Raw genomic sequence first — 17,842 nt, 5'->3', positions numbered from 1 at the left:
AGATAAAACCGATAAGGTTTGACCCGTTTCGGCTAATTTATGCAAACTAGTTACATAAACCGAGCCGAACGCGTAATAAGCGTAATGGGTGGATGTAAGAGCCATATACAGGTTTCCTAAGTTAATATGCTTCAAATATGTTGTGACATCAGTAAGATATCATTTATTATGCCCGAAATGAATTAAATCACAAACTATGCCTCGTAGGGGTAGTTTGGTTTTAAAGGTTGTAAAAGGGTTTAAGTGTTTTACTGAGTTACAGGTCTGATGTAATCAGTAAATATACTCAAATTAATGAGCTATAACAGTAGGATAAAGTACATATGTGAAATTTATCAATTATAACCAAACTATGCCCCGTAGGGGTATTTTGGTAATTTCACATAAGCCGAAAAGCTCAAAACTGAGGTCTGAGTTTAACAACCTTTGCTTACTGTTAAAATATTATAATTTGCCTCAAATATCAGTAGGTATCAACCCTTGTATGTTTAAAATACTTATAGTACATACTATGCGTTAAAACGCTTAAAAAGGCGATTAAAGCCATTTCCGGGTTTGATAGTTAAATCTGATATTTTTATATTTCCAGAAGGCTTAAAATAATTTATTTAACATGTGTGATCAGTGGCAAAAGGTTTGGAGTCGTTTTGATATGTAAAACTCATTTTATGGCCCGTGAGGGCAAAACCGACAAGTACCGGATTAAGCCTACGACTATGAGTTATGCTCAGCCTAAAATTAATTAAAATCTTTAAAATTCCCAAAATAATATATTACATCAGTGGGTAAGAGATTTGGTATTAAAAAGTATGTTTAAGTAGGCTATACGCTAATTACGCCATTTTATTAACATAAAGCATTCATTTTGCGATAATGAGCATAACTCTTATTCTATAATTCAAACTGATGTCAAACTTTGCGTACACGTTTATATATCAGTAATTAAAGTTTCTACTCTTTTACATTTCCAAAAATCACGTTTTAAGGCAATAAGGGCATAATGGTCAACATATGAGCATTTAACGGAAACATGTAAACGAATGGGTCAATCAATGAACCAACCACAGAGGGTTATGCTAACCTGTAGCCTGGTCCTAAGGAAGCTCTAAGGCATTTCCAAATCATACTAAAGCGGGTCAGAACTGAAGTCAAAGCAAAAGTCAAAGCTTTGCGACTTTCGGTTCCAAATCGGTTCAAGACAGAAAGTTGTCGAATCAAACAAGCTTAGACAAGTTCTTATGCTTGTTATCAAGTTATATGAATGATAAAATAGGTTACACGCCTTTTACATCGTTAGTTATGCATTTAAACGAAAGATTACATTTCTGTTGACTTTTTCTAATCATCTTTGACTCGACAAATGATCTAGTTAGGATGGGAATCAGTGGATGCCCTTTTAAGGGTTTAAAGCCCACATAATTACCAACTTATAACTACCTTTGATTTGGCTAAACACTGAATCAATAGTGATTTATCTTAAAGTCAACCGTTAATTATGACGGTTTGACTTTTAAGCTAAAACTAAGCTAAAACTTAATTAAAGAATGATTAGCAAGCTTACCAAGGTCCTATGCACGAAATGTGATCACTTGAGAGGAGGTTTGAGCTCCAGAAATGATCAGATGAGAAGTTGTGAATGAATGATCAAAATGTGCAAACATTGGGGCTTTTTATAGTGTTCTTGGTCCATTAAGATCATGACAAATCATGCTATACATGATCATGGATCAGTAACAAGTGTTCCTAAGGCCTAAGAATTAATTTAGACAGCTTTTGGAAGTGTTAAAGGGCGCACATGACGTTTACATGGGCTGAAAAGCCAACAAAACGAGTTTCTGCATCTGGGCATGGCTTACGGACCGTAAGGGTCCAACCATACGGTCCGTAAGGACCTGGTCTGCACATGGGAACTTTCATTAGTTGACAGCTTTGGCCCCTGCACCTCCAAATATCATTTCCGACACATCCAAGGCCCGTTAAACCATTTTTAAGGCTCTAAAATGAGGCCTAAGCATAGGGAACATGAAACATGCTCAAAAATATGCCGGACGTTGGTTCGTTTGGTCGTACGGTCGCGTCGTTCGGTTAATTACGACGAAACACGGACGGACGCGAAAAACGAACCAAATGATGCGACGAATGGAATTTTATCAATCCAAACACTAAAATAAAGTATTTTAGTGCTTACATAAATTTTTGGGTGTCCGGGGATATTCAGGATGTAAGATATGCGCGTAAACGCAAACTTGTGCGCTTTTTGACACTTTTAGTCCCTACATGACTTAAAAGTTTATTTTTGCGCACCAAACACCTCTAAGCCTTTATCTAAGCTATATAAAGGATAAATAGGGTATGTTTAACTCATGGTCATATTCCGGAAGGTCCGATAACATACGAATCGGTATACTTTAGCAGTTTGACGCTTTGGGTCCTTCTAATGCGCAAACTTGCGTAACTCATCATTTAATAGCATTGACGCCTCATTTAATTAATATTAGGCATTCTTGTAAGTATTATTAAATATCAGAATGCTTCGGGCTCGATAAAAGGTCATTCAGAGGTGTAATTAAACATATTGACACTTTTAGTCCCTTATACTTGCAAAGTTGCGCGTAAATTCACTTTTGGGCACAAAAGCCTTGGGTGGCCAGTGATTGGCAATCCCGAGAGTATAATCAAATATCATGAGGCTCTCGGTTTGTTAAGAGGTCACTCAGAGGTAAGAATTAACATGTTGACGCTTTTAACCCTTGTCTGCGTAAACTTTCAATTAACTACACAAACGGCTACACTTGATTAACAAATGGCTCATTTGTGAATATAAAACCGTAAAAGGTTATTTAGAAACTTATTTTAGGTATGCTAATACTTCCAGTTCTTTCATAATTAATGTTTTTTCGATTTCGCGAAAAATTAGTCCCTTATATTCAAGGTTTGACTTTACTAGGGTTTATTACACGTGTCAATACTTCGTTAAACGTGATTTTTACGAGGTGTTACAGACTATCTGATCTTTAAAGAAAAGGGAGTTAACTCTAACCCTATATTTCGCAATGATGATTATAGCAGCTCTTATCAGTGACGTCAGACAGTGTAACGGCTAGTTACATGCGGCAACGGCTAGTCCGCATCCACCGGAAATATGACAGACTTGATTCACATCTTATCTGCCATATTTGGGGTGTCACACCCCAACCGATGGTGGAATCATCAGGGCGCGACACTGAGCAAAACAGATTGCCCAGAAGTTTCCATAACAACTATATTTACCAAATATTTAAAGCAACATGTCCCATACCATGTCATATAAGATAATACAATTATTACAGAAAAGATCTAGTCAAATTGTTCTATTCCGACAACTCAGATTTTTATTACAGACAATTGTTTATTGTTGACCAAGGTCTTTCCTAGCCTCGATTTCACAGCAAAGAAAGCAAATAAGCATCCTAAGCACCTGTCACATACGTTAAAGTAAAAGTCAATACACATAGTGTAAAGGTGAGCATACAAGTTTAATAGATATAATAGAGTTTGAAATTGATTACGCATAACCAGCACGTACACATAGTGAAATGAGGCATGTTAGTTATCGACATGAAACTATCGATACCAATGACTGCGGGTTGACTGCCTAAGGCAATTCGCAATACATACTCACCACTGTGAGCCATGTAGGTAATTGTCCTTAACAACCCCCGAGTGAACGGGTGCTGAGTCTAAACTAATAGTACTATCGTTGCTAAGGCAGGTAGACAACATCCATGTGTAAACATAACAAACAAGCATTCATTAAGTCACATATAACATGCGGTAACGGTTAGCGTTAAAAGTATTACGTAGTGTGATCGATGTGATTTAGAATAAGTAACGTATGTAAAACCCAAAAGTGCATAAAGCAAAAAGGGATCGAGTATACTCACTGCGGTTGATGGATTGAAGGGAGCGCTAGAGAGTAGGGTTAGCCTGAACAGATTGATAGCATAACGATAAGCGATGTGTAAAACGGAACAAGTGAAGGTGGGGTCGATCAGCAGTTCGATCGAATGGTAGTCCGATCGGACAGCCGGTCTTTCGATTGACAGTCCGCTCGGATGGTCATCAGGTTGGGTGACCTTTCGAGTGGAATGTTTCTTCCTTTGAGAAGGATGTGTTTGTGTATGATGGTTTGACCTTTGAAGTTTTCGTTGTAGCATTTTGAAAACATTGAAGTATCTCTACCTTTCAGGTCAGTCGATCGGACGGCAACCCGATTGGTTGGACACTTTTTAGAGGGAACAAGTTTACAGCAGTTTGTCACTCGATCGTACGGTCTTTCCATCGGGTGGCATCCCTTGTGCATTGAACATGTTGAAAATTGTTTAAGTGTTTGAAGTTTCAGAACACCACATAGTCGGATGTCGGTCGATCGAGTGGTAACTCGATCGGACAACAGTCCGTTCGGTGTCCCCAAAACTCTTGAGGATTGATTTGAAATTTAAGGTGGGACCAAGGTGCAAGTCGTTCGGATTGGCCAGTCGTTCGGATTGGTTGTTCGATCGAACAACAGTCCGATCGGATGGCTCGCCGTCCTGGTCGACCTGTTCGTCTTACACTTGGTTGTTTTGATTGTTTGTCGTTTTATCGAGACGTTTTGATAACGTATTAAGCAACAAAACTTTGTCAATACTTGGTACCCCTGATCAGACAGGAATCACCCAACTCCGACCAGTTAACTGTTTGAGACGGTGTTCCATGTTTAACCCGAAATCGGTAGTCTCGTGGATAGAATCCAGATCTTGAACAACACAACCTCATGAATGAGTAGAAAGTCGGTTTTGAGTGCATTGAGTGTAAAAGAGTTGAAAGAAAGTTGGAAAACTATCTTTGAATCCTTTTCATTGTGAATATGTTTAGATCTTATGAAAGATCTTTGTTTGTTTATGTGGAAATCGGTTAGATCTAAGTTGTTCTTGGTGGATTGAGGCCAAAACATGAAGTTCTTCAAGAACACATGATGACGTCATCCTAGAACATCTTGAATCTTGATGATTTCACAGTTAAAAGTTAAGATTCAAAAGATAGAAAGGTGTAGGAGTGCGTGTAGATTAAGGAAGTACAAGATTTAGGACGAGATCTTACCAAAATTGAGAGAAATCAGAGAAAAAGCAAGGTTAGAGTGCTGGTCGGACGTCAGTTTGCCAAAAGTGGAAAGTATGATGGTGACATGGGGTATTTATAGGGTTACCCAAAGTGGAAAGGATTGGAGAGGGGTTGGTCGATCGACTGGTCGCCTGGTCGATCAGTCACCTTGTTTGAGTGTTCGGTGTGACGAGTTTTGCCGTTTCGATTTCGATTGTGAGCGTTTTGATGCGATAGAGTTTCATAGTCAAATTACTTTTAATCCCAACTACTATATCAACATACAATCATCTGTATCTCATATTCGTTTAGCGTTTGCGATTCGATTTCGATTGAGTTCGATTGCGTTTCGATTGATTACCACATATAACATAATTTAAACATGCACAAGTAACACATAAGGCACACACACACGTATAACAATAACCAAAATGCGAAATTCGAGTTGCGAGCGTGATTGCGATAAGCGATAAGCGATCAAATATGCAATAAATGTCGAATAAACCTCGATTATTGATAGATACTCCACATAATACAACTAACGTTAGGCATAAATTAGACTAACTATGAGTCAAAGAAGTCAAAACAGGAATTGAGCAAGGAGTGACAAATCGTAATTAGCAATCTTTTCTTCCTTTGACTTCAATCTTGACTTTGACTTTGACTTTCGAAACACGGGGTGTTACAGCCTCCCCTAGTTGAGGGAATTTCGTCCCAAAATTAGGCTTCAGTCGTAACAAACAACTATGGGTACTTCGCCTTCATGTCGCTTTCGAGTTCCCAAGTGAACTATGTTCCTCGTTTGCCTTCCCATCGGACTTTCACAATAGGAATGCGCGGTCTGAGCTGCTTGGTTTGGCGATCCATGATTTCGACAGGCTTCTCCACGAAGTGTAGTGTTTCGTTTATTTGGAGGTCATCGAGAGGTACAATTAAATCATGCTCAGCCAGGCACTTTCGGAGGTTCGAAACATGGAAAGTCGGGTGGACGTTACTCCGTTCTTCCGATAGTTCGAGTCTGTAGGCGACTTTTCCAATCCTTTCCAGAATCTTAAAAGGTCCAACATATCGAGGCGCTAGTTTCCCTTTCTTGCTGAATCTGACCACACCCTTCCAAGGTGATACCTTTAAGAGTACGTAGTCGCCAACGTCAAATTTAAGGAGCTTGCGTCGTCTATCGGCGTAACTTTTCTGGCGACTCCGAGCTTTCAGCAAGTTGTCTCTTATTTGGAGAACTTTGTCAGTCGTTTCTTGCAATAGCTCAGGACCGATTAATTGCGAATGCCTGATCTCGTGCCATACAATGGGCGATCGACAACGTCTTCCGTATAAAGCCTCAAACGGTGCCATTTGAATGCTGGAATGATAACTGTTGTTATATGAGAATTCGACTAACGGCATGTAAGTGTCCCAATTACCACCGAAATCTATGACATACGAACGGAGCATGTCTTCAAGGGTACGAATCGTTCTTTCCGTCTGACCACCGGTTTGAGGATGGAATGCGGTACTCAGATTAAGCGTAGTACCGAGAGCCGCTTGAAACGTTTCCCACAGTTGCGAGGTAAACCGAGCGTCATGGTCAGAGATGATGTCGCGAGGCGTCCCATGATTACAAATGATCGCATCAGTGTAGATTCAGGCTAATCGTTCTACTTTGTAGTCTTCTCGTATGGGCAGAAAGTGAGCAAATTTGGTTAAACGATCGACGACAACCCAGATGCTGTCGTGACTTGTTGACGTGCGCGGGAGCTTGGTTATGAAGTCCATAGCTATGCTTTCCCACTTCCACATAGGGATCGGGGGTTGTTCGAGCAAGCCAGAGGGTCTTTGGTGTTCTGCCTTAACCTTCGAGCAAGTCAGGCACTTTCCAACATAGAGGGCGATATCCCTCTTCATGCCCGGCCACCGGTACTTGTAGCGAAGGTCCTGGTACATTTTGTTGGCACCGGGATGAATAGAATGTCGTGACCTGTGGGCTTCGTCCATCAGAATCAGTCGCAAATCGTCCCGCTTAGGGATCCAAATTCGGTCCAGAAAGTGGAATATCCCATTTGACTTATTAACAAGCTGGGCTCCATCGTGGTGTATTCTTTCTTTCTTCAAGGTGCGTTCGGTAAAACACGCATTGGGCTTCGCGAATGAGGGTTTCGAGGTGATGCTGGGCTGGAACATTGGGAATACTATGCAGATAAGTTCGCTTGCTGAGAGCGTCGGCAACAACATTTGCTTTGCCTGGGTGGTAACGAATCTCACAGTCGTAATCGTTGAGAAGTTCTACCCATCGGCGTTGATGCATATTAAGTTCCTTCTGGTTAAAGATATGTTCTAGGCTCTTATGATCGGTGAAGATCGTACACTTGGTACCATACAGGTAGTGTCGCCAAATCTTTAACGCAAAAACAACTGCGCCTAGCTCGAGGTCATGGGTTGTATAGTTCTTCTCGTGGATCTTGAGTTGACGAGACGAGTAGGCGATAACCTTGTCTCGTTGCATAAGAACACAACCAAGACCAAGGTTCGAGGCATCGCAATATACTATAAAGTCGTCGTTTCCTTCGGGTAAAGCGAGGACAGGAGCATTGCAAAGCATGTACTTGAGGGTTTGGAAAGCAGATTCCTGTTCGGTTCCCCAAACAAAGGCTCTGTCTTTGTGCGCGAGTGTCACACCCCGGCCGCGTATAACATGCAACCGCGGCGGAAACGCCGGGGAGTGTTGGGACAGAATTAAATTGTTTCATAACCATGGCATACAAAGTTGTATTTTATTTATAAACAAGAGTGATATATTGTCTTAAACAGGAAAAACAAAGAGTTTAGAACATAATTAAACTAGTCTATCTTCATTTTTATTCTCTAAGGCACAGGTCCGCCCTAGTGTCATGATCATCATCCTATGGAATAGCTCCTGAAAACACATGTGAAAGTAGGTACGTCAGCATAAAAATGCCTGTGAGATACATAGGTTTTGTGAAAATGGGATTCATGACTTGAGTTTAAAGAAATGTTTAATAACAGTCAGTCATGAACCTTGTAATTTGTCTTGCTTTGTCAACCATTTGAAAAACGATAATATCAGATGACATGTATAGATAAGTGTATGGTTAAACGAGTAACCAAGTAAAATGAGTTGAATAAGATAAGTTATTTGTAAAAAATAATGTCTTGTGAAGAGTATGTTATTTGTGTAAAATGTAATGTGTCTAAACTGAAATGACTTAGATAACGCTACGATATGTAATATTATACAAGCATTTATATATAGGAAGTACCAGCGGCGTATCCACCATGTTTGTATCATATTACATACGCCACGTTACTCCAACCATTTACCCAAACCAACCACCATGTAAATTGTTCATGTATAAATCAATTGTCAAGTGTTATTGTGTAAACCATATCGAACTATGTTCAATGTAAACCACCAAATGTGTATATCAATGTCAAAATGTTTATGTTTAATGTAGATCATGTAATGTGTACCCAAAATATATCTTGTATGGTAAGTGAGATGTATCAACTAAACCATATGTAAAATGCACAAAACGAGGTGTTGAAGTAAAACATGGTTTAAATCAACGTTATGTTTTGTGGAACAATGCATGCTCTACTGATATTAACATTTATGCGGTATTGTGAAAATGCATACATTCAAGCCTTGAGACTGTGGCGATAAACCCTTAAACAAATTAATGGTTTATCTAAGTTATGTATATCGAATTCGGTCATTCCTTCCAATCCAAACAAACCCAGGATTTCAGGAACGGGAGTTGTCAGTTCCTATGGTACCACTACTTACTAACGAATGGCGTGATCAATGTTAATGAATGTATTGTTCCATGTTAAACAAACCAAATGTTATACCAAAATGAAGGCATGTGATGTAAACAATTGTACTAAGTATGCACACAATGGGCATAAATAGCATGAAATGCAATGTGAAACAATGTACTAAGTATGCACACAATGGGCATACATAGCATGAAATGTAATGTAAAGCAATGTACTAAGTACGCACACAATGGGCATACGTAGCATGAAATGTAATGTAAAGCAATGTACTAAGTACGCACACAATGGGCATACATAGCATGAAATGTAATGTAAAGCAATGTACTAAGTACGCACACAATGGACATACATAGCATGAAATGTAATGTAAAGCAATGTACTAAGTACGCACACAATGGGCATACATAGCATGAAATGTAATGTAAAGAAATGTACTAAGTACACACACAATGGGCATACATAGCATGAAATGTAATGAAATCATGTACTATAATGTACTAACGTGTAACACCCCGAAAACGGGCTTGGTAATTAAACTCTGTTAATACTAAAAGACGGGTAACGTACCGTTATTAGTAAAAATAACCCGGCAAATATTTGGATTTAAATAAGAAATCCTAATATTAAATAAAAACGAATCAAAGTTTTAAGTAATTAAGTTTATAAAAGGCCCGATTTAACGGGACTTAAAGTAAAACGGGTTAGGACTTCCCGAACCTACTAAGCTAACTAGGAATAATTCTAGCCTAGTTAGATAGTGACTTATGAGTGGATTAAAACACTTAAATTATGAACTAAGGAAAATGAAGGGGGCAAAGATGTTAAAATCGAAACTTATGTTGCTAATTTAATTAAAACAAAAACCAAACACCCCATTTGGGGATGTCTGGTCGTACAAAGAAGCAGGAGGCGATGGGTTTCTTCAAACCCTAGAATCCTTACTAAAACTCTCAAATTGGAGGTGCAAATCTGGTCCAAAACGAAAATCGAGCATAGATTACTGATCCCCATTGCAAGGGGGTTGTAAGGTATGTAAAATTTGATGTTAATTCTCTACTTGAAATTCTCATGAATTTAGGATATTCGAAATTTGTTGATGCATGTTCGTTATATGATGAAATAGGAACATTGTAGTGTCTAGGAGTAAACCCTAGACAAGCATATGATGAAATTAGGTCTAAATCTTGTGAATTCATGATCACCATTGAAGGTGATAAGTGTGATGATGCTAAATTCGTGTAATGTGATGTTTTTAGGGTTTTTGATGGCTAAAAATAGTGCTATAATATCATAAACATGTTTCGATTGAAAACTGAAACAGCTTCTGATCAGAATTTACAGCCGAATTGTATTGGCTGTAACGTGGACAAAACCTGACAAAAACGTTTGCTTCTTGAGTCTAAAATGTAATTCCAGGAAATATCTTTAAAACCCCACTGGAATCGCATTTTTTCGACTAAAATTGAGCGTTTTATGAATTTTTCCATATCAAAGGTTCAAGCTGCGTTTTCTGGCAGAATTTGCAGCCCATTACGAATGTCATAACTCAATTTAGGAATTGAGTTATGATCTCAAATTCTTACTGTAGAAAGTATTAAGTTATTAGAAGAATCTTCAATTGGAATTTCGTCAATCGGATAAACGAAGAATTTTTAATGAATTTTTCCGTAAGCTGCAGTCAGAAGTGACGAATCTGATTGCAGCTTAGTAGATGAATTTTTACGAATTTTTGGTAAAGAGTTAGATCTTGAAATTTTAACACAAGGGCTACCCCTCCGATAGGTACGCCACATAAAAAAAATCATAATTTTTGAAGACTTGTAAATAGGTTAAACAGGTCACCAAAAACAGCCTATTTCCACGAAACTTGATTGTTGATATTATAAATTATGCCCACAATGTTCATATGTTGAAATTATGAATCAAACACGTAATTTCCTAGTTCGACTAATTATGTGTGATGTGGGGTAATACAAATCTTATTTATGAAGTCGATTTAGCTTATATGCACATATCATATAATTAAGGGTAGTTAACTTTTGAAGAGTTAAACTAACCATGGACGGAGTCGAATAGTAGTTTTGACATAGAAAACACGTAAGGTGGAATAGTCGTGGTTATAATGACTAATCTAACCACCTTGTGAATTATGATGATAGTTTGACTCTTGACAAGCTAGATGGAGGCTTGGAATGAAGCGGGTCAAACGGAGCAAGTACGAAAAGGAAAGCGTAATTTGGATGCGCGGTAAGTAAAGCTTACGCCCTCTTTTGTAAGTTATGTGTTTATTCATAGGTTGTAAATACGACAAAAGCTATATTTGAAATATGGTTCCGACACGAAATGAAACGGGTCGGGACATATAAAATAATGATAAACCATGTTTAATGGTAAAATGGGCGAAATGGTAATTGGTCACGAGATGACATATATATAAAATGAGTTTTGAATGGCTACCTATTAAGGTAAGCCTAAACGAATAAAAAGAGTAAAACGACGAATTAGTCATGTGTAGACGAAAAAGAGTTGAAGTTTAAAACAACACCATTTAAAATTAAGCACAAAATATTTGATAGTCTAGACCAAACGGGTCAAATGGTAATATTTATACCATTTGACAATTAACGACTAATAAGTGTATGTCGAGTCTCATGCTCGCAGGGTAATTGGTTTATGAATTAGCGAGGCTATGAATTAGCATATTATAGAGACAAGGTCTTAAAACGGGTCAATATGTTGACCCGAGCCAGGTACGCTTATATATATAGATGTATAGTTAAAAGTGTTTAACTTCCCTTCACGGGTCAAAAGGAGTAGATAGGTAAAACGGGTTAAGAATTCATAAGAAACCCGTAATTTGAACCTTGCACATTAGTAAATTGATATAACGTGATATGCATGATATTTTGAATATGATTGATTGATCTTTGATATTGGTTCATATGTAACATATTAGAATTTCGAGAAACTAATGTATTGGTATGTTAGAAAGAGCGAAATCCGAGATTTAGGCTTGAGTATAATGAACAAAGCAACCAAAAGATGGATTTACAGGGACTATCGTAAATTACGGTAGTACCGTAAGTTACGGTAGAGGTCAGGAGCTTACGGTGTGAGTCTACTGGTTTACGGTGGACCATTATTGGAAATTGACCACCGTAACTTACGGTGAAACCGTAAGTTACGGTAGGGCCTGAAAGTTTATAAATTTTATATAATTGTAAATTTTCAAATTCATTTCGATCGTAGTTTCGATCAAGTATCATTTCTAAGCATTCTAATATAAATGTTTATGTAAACATTTCAGTCTTAGGTACTCAAGGATTATGGGTGACGATCAAGCAACTTTTGAAGGACCGAACACATACTCTTGAAGCTTCCGCATAAATCAACTCGATTTAAACAATGTTTATGATGTAAATTGTTTGCTAAACAACTTTTGAAATGTTTAAACGACGTACTCAATTATGTTATGTTGTATTATTTTAAAATTGTAAAGTTTAAACAAACCCGTATTTCTACAAAGTATATGTAGTCATAATTACATTTTGTTTGTCGTATACTTTACAAAAACCATTAAATAATGACAAGGGTGTTAGATAACGAACATAGCAGGTATACGATGTGAAAACATGGAAAGCATGAAAGTAACAAGTAGGCACATGTGTTTCACCCCAAAACAGTTTGGAAAACAGTAAAAGAGGGGTTCAATGTACTCACCTGAGATTGCTTTGAAGTTCTTGTATAATAACCAGATAATGCTAGAGATCACGGAATATCAAACGGCACCTAATAGGTAGCTATATTAATATACCGGACCAAAATCGGAAGGATCGGATAGTATGCGGGTTCGTAAACCAAACGAGTGTGGAGACTCGTGAAATATGGTTTAACAAAGCCTACATACTAAAATGAAACCTAACCTAAGTGCTTGCGACCCATTACGACCCGTTTAGGTAGCTTATGCTACCTTAACGCGTCCTTCGCGTAGAACGCGTTTGGAACGCCTAACATCGTGACCACAAGGTATAACCTCGAAAGGTTACAGCTATGGTCACCTAATGTGTTTGGTCGGATCCTAATGATCGACCAAATGGGTCATGTTCGAAAGTATAAGCGATGGTTTAGATCGCTTACCTTACGACCCTATATATGCACTAAACTAAAAGTGACGAGCTAAGCATGTTAGGACATGCTTAACTAAGTTTAGAAAATAGGTTTGGCATCAAAACAAATGGCTTTGATGCTCACGAGTAGTTTGGTTACAAAATACGCAAGAATGCGTATTTTGGCCGAAACTACGACTCGTCACTGAGCCTAGATAACGTGGTAATTAGTAGGTATAGTCGCCATGGACTATAACCATCGTGATCACGCTCACGTTATGAAGTTCCATGAACTTCGTGTTGACCATAGGCTGGTCACACAGAAAGTCAAGCAAAACTTTGACTTTCGGACTCGAAAAGCGAATAAAAGAACGAAAGAACACTTACGAAGGGTCCCCGAATGCTAATCTAGATCAAAATGGCTCAGGTATGAAACAAAGGTTCCAACTTAGAGCTTTTGATCAGATTTTTGTGGGTTTTAACCAAAAGGGGGGGGGTATTTATAGGAAAAGTAAAGCCGTTAGGATCGTTTCTTGAATATCGTGCCACGATCCAAGCCGTACACTTGTCAAGATGTTGTGGTGGCTTAATGTGACCCTAACTCTACAGATTGTGAAAGGGCATTGCCCTTTGGAGTGTTTGAAAGGCCAATCTTAGCAAGAAAACAAAGTTTCTATTACTGAAGGGGCCATGCGGCCCGCATCAGGATCAGACAAAACTCAGGCGGGCCGCCTGGCTATGTCTGATCTGCACAAAGTTTCAGAAATGGCAGTTTTGATCCCTGTTGCATGTTTAAGCCATTTCCGACACTTCTAAGGCCCGTAAAGCCAACTTCAAGGCCCTAAAATGATGCCTAAACATTTTGGACATGAAACATGCTCAAAAATGTGTCGGATGTTGGTTCGTTTGGCCGTACGATCGCGATGTTCGGTTAATTACGACGGAATACGCATAAGCGCGAAAAATGATCCAAATGACGCGACGAATGGATTTTTCTCATGCCAAACACTAAGGCATAATATTATAATGCTTACATAAATTTTTGGATGTCCGGATGTATTCAGAACGTAAGTTATGCGCGAAAGTGCAAACTTGTGCACTTTTTGACACTTTTAGCCCCTGAATGATCCAAAAGTTTATTTTAGCATACCAAACCTCTCAAAGCCTATTTCTAAGCTATGTAAAGGATATTTATGGTATGTTTAACTTATGGACATGTTTCGGAATGTTCGTTACAGTTCAAATTGGCATACTTTCGCAGTTTGTCAAGTTTAGTCCCTATAAGCGAATTAACTTGTTTTTGCCATACCAAAGCCTTCAAAACCTATTTCTAAGTTATGTAAAGGTTATTTAAGGTATGTTGAGTATATGTTGATGTTCCGGAGTATTTGTCGCATTAAACTGAGTACGTTTACACACCAGTTTGCGTATAATTCTCCAGAAAGCGATGTAGAGTTTGAAATTGAACAAAAGTCAAAACATGAAAAATGTAAAACACAACCAAACAAACATTGGGATCAAATAACATTGTTTTATTGATAATAGAACTGTTCATAATGATTACAAGCACAAATGTTATAGTCTCCCCTACTTGTGGAAATTTCGTCCCGAAATTTATTTAGAGGAAACTCGTGGAAAAAGATGTGGATATTTCGCCTTCATTTGATCTTCGCGTTCCCAAGTAAACTCGGGTCCAAGTTTAGATTCCCAGCGGACCTTGACCAAAGGAATGCGCTTGCGTTTAAGCCACTTGACTTCACGTTCCATGATTTCTACCGGTTTCTCAACAAATTTTAGTGTTTTGTCAACATGAATTTCGTCAAGCGGTATGTGGAGGTTCTCATCAGCTAAACACCTCTTGAGATTGGACACGTGAAAGGTTGGATGAACATTTCCAAGTTCAGGAGGTAACTCAAGTCTGTAGGCTACCTTACCGATTCTTTCGACGATCTTGAATGGTCCAACGTATCTAGGTGCAAGTTTTCCTTTCTTTCCAAATCTGATCACACCTTTCCAAGGTGAGACCTTAAGTAATACACGATCACCGACTTGAAAATCCAAGGGTGTCACACCCTGGCTTTGCGGAAGCGTGGTTAATTTTGGTGTGACTTCTTAATACCATAGCTTAATCATAACAAAGCTATATGAAATAAAAACCATGCAAGATCATCCATAGGATTAAGCTTTAAAACAAACGTAACACAACATTGTCTTGGAAACTACAACAACATAACATAAAATATTATTTGGAAGACATCAACATGAATAAAACGCAGTTTAAGATTTGTGACTCGTCTAGGAAAAAGTCACATTTCCTAAACCGAGATGACCTTGGAACCCATATGCAGCGGGAAAACACAACATACCGCGCCAGATCCTTTATTTTCCTGAAATACATGTAAGTTGGAAAAATCAACAATAATGTTGAGCGAGTTCATGTGTAAGTGAGTAAATAAACCTTTGTATGTATAAATAATCCTGGTATGTAGCAAATAAGGAAAAAGAGATCACCAATGGTTTGCAAGGCCATTGATATGTGTGAAGTGCAAGTAGGGAGACTCAAACCTAGCGGATTTATGCGTTGGGCACAAAGTCACCCCGAGGTCCGTACTGTTGGGCCTGGGGCTGGGCTGGGCTCGCTACACGCAAGTAGATCTACCGCTCCTGTCCCTCGGTCCTACCCTGAGGATTAATGGCCTCAAGTTTCCGCCTACCCACTCACATGATCTAAGTAGTAAACCTCCTTACGCTAACCATACCATGTATAAAGTATTCGTAAACATTGTAACATGCATTTCACCCCCGCAGTTTAGAAAACTGAAAACAATTAAGAGAAAAGGGGGACATGAACTCACAGTGGTGCGTCTCTACCAAGTATACCTCCTGATCAAGCAGCTGTGCGACGACCTACACGTACTAACTCTATTAGACGGACGGCCATGCCTTAGCTTTATGGTTTAAGTTTTTGAGAAATAGTTAGACAACTACTTCGTGTTTACATTCTGTATATACTTGGTGATTATTTTTCCTTCCCAAGGATGGGGGATTTAATACATGTGCGTTCGTATACTTCGGAATATATTATTAAGTCTCACTTAATATATATCTTACTTCTTATTCCAAAATATAAATATTCTTCCCAAAAATATTATATTTTAATACATATAATTTTCCCAAAATAATACCTTGACAAAAATACGCGTTCATAAATATTTCCTTAAATGCGTAAGTTACGTCTTAAAGATCGAGTGGTAATAATAATTACCGGTGTAACTTAAATAATTATTGCGAAGGCGTTCGTATTATTTTGGAGTCGTTAACATGATATTATTATTTTTACCCTAAAAATAATATTTGTATATTTCACAAAATAATCATAAACACATAACAAGTGACGTTATGAAAAATATATACTAAATATATATTTACCAAGTTTTATTTTGTGAAATCCCACCTCCGATATTTTGTAAATAAAGTCGTGGCGAAATCTATAATTTGAAAACAAGTCAAAATGTATTTCTAACACTTATAGTGAAAATATTTCTAAGTGTTAGGTTTTTGGAAAAATTTCGCCAGAGTTTCCTCTGTAACTGGAGGTGGCCACGCTTTCAAGCGTATCATTTTCTTTTATAAATCAAACCAACAATTTTGTCATTCAATCAAAACAACGTTCAAAGCAACAAACTAGTCAATAAATATGTAAATCGCAAGAATCACATGAACTTGTAGTTTTCCAAAACTATGAAGTAAATCTCATTACTTTTAGTGGATCTTTATATATATCAGTCCGATTTCGTAAAAAGCCTCGTCTTTAAAGAAATTCCATCTTTACAACTTCTTGTAAAATTTGACAAAACTAGTTCTTTGTCGAAACTTAGTGTTACACAAGTGTTTACACACTTGTGTGTCTTACAAACCATTCTTGTTCATGTAAGATCCGGCTTTAGAAAAATATGATTTCTTGGACACTTGGTCCTTTGAAGATACCGCTTGTAGATCCGTAGATCTACTAGTTTTAAACACTATTTCATAAGTAAAGTCACTTTTACACAAGTTCAAGTTTCTCGTGTGGTAGAGTTTCATCACTTTGCCCTTGTTACACTTAAACAAGCTTTATGTCATGATCCATGATCATGACCAATCCGGGTTAAACGATGATCCGAGCTACCACAACATAGATCGGGCCCAAATAACAATACAAAACAAATCCTACATGATTTACACAACAATCTAGCTTTTAACCATCACTTTTAGTATTTTTAGTAGACTTTTACGGATCATTTTGTATGTCCACGAGTTTTAACCGTCATATTCCGTTTTAACCACTTTAAAATAGATCGAGAGTGTGATTATTGTCACACCCCCAAAATCCACCTGCGGATAACACCCACTTCGAGGGCGTGACTGACCAGGATCCAGCCATCAATTACACTGAATATTTAAGTTGATAACAAAAGTAATACTTACTAACCATAGATTAGCAAATATCAAGTTCAGAGTTTAAGGTTTTAAGTTTAAACAGTTAATAAGTAGCGGAAGCATAAGTAAAGTAGTTTAAACAAAGTTCATAATTCAAAATAAGGTAACACCCAACACGAGGGTGAACAGACACTACACGTTCCCAAGCAGCAAGCTCCTTCGTCACGGGTTACCTGCAAAGCATGCAGTAAGGGGTCAACAATAATGCTGAGTGAGTTCACTAGTTGTCCAGTTTTAATTACCAAAAACTTGTTTCACCGGTTAATTTATCCGTTTATACATGCCATGGGGAGCTACCCCAAAAGTTAGCGACTAAACTGTTTTTCCAATACCGAACACTAAGT

The 17,842-nt window shown here is 38.0% G+C and overlaps 1 long non-coding RNA gene across 1 annotated transcript; it reads left to right on the top strand.

Moving 5' to 3' along the window:
• Positions 1 to 9,829: 9,829 nt before the first annotated feature.
• Positions 9,830 to 12,326, top strand: LOC110940802. Its single transcript, XR_002593563.2, has 3 exons — positions 9,830 to 9,941; positions 11,073 to 11,160; positions 12,221 to 12,326. It is a non-coding gene; the product is annotated as an uncharacterized LOC110940802 (long non-coding RNA).
• Positions 12,327 to 17,842: the final 5,516 nt, after the last annotated feature.

Source organism: Helianthus annuus, chromosome 17 (genome assembly GCF_002127325.2).
Source record: "Helianthus annuus cultivar XRQ/B chromosome 17, HanXRQr2.0-SUNRISE, whole genome shotgun sequence".
Lineage (NCBI taxonomy): Eukaryota > Viridiplantae > Streptophyta > Magnoliopsida > Asterales > Asteraceae > Helianthus > Helianthus annuus.
Note: the sequence above shows the minus strand (reverse complement) of the source record. Positions and strands in the feature narration are given on the sequence as shown.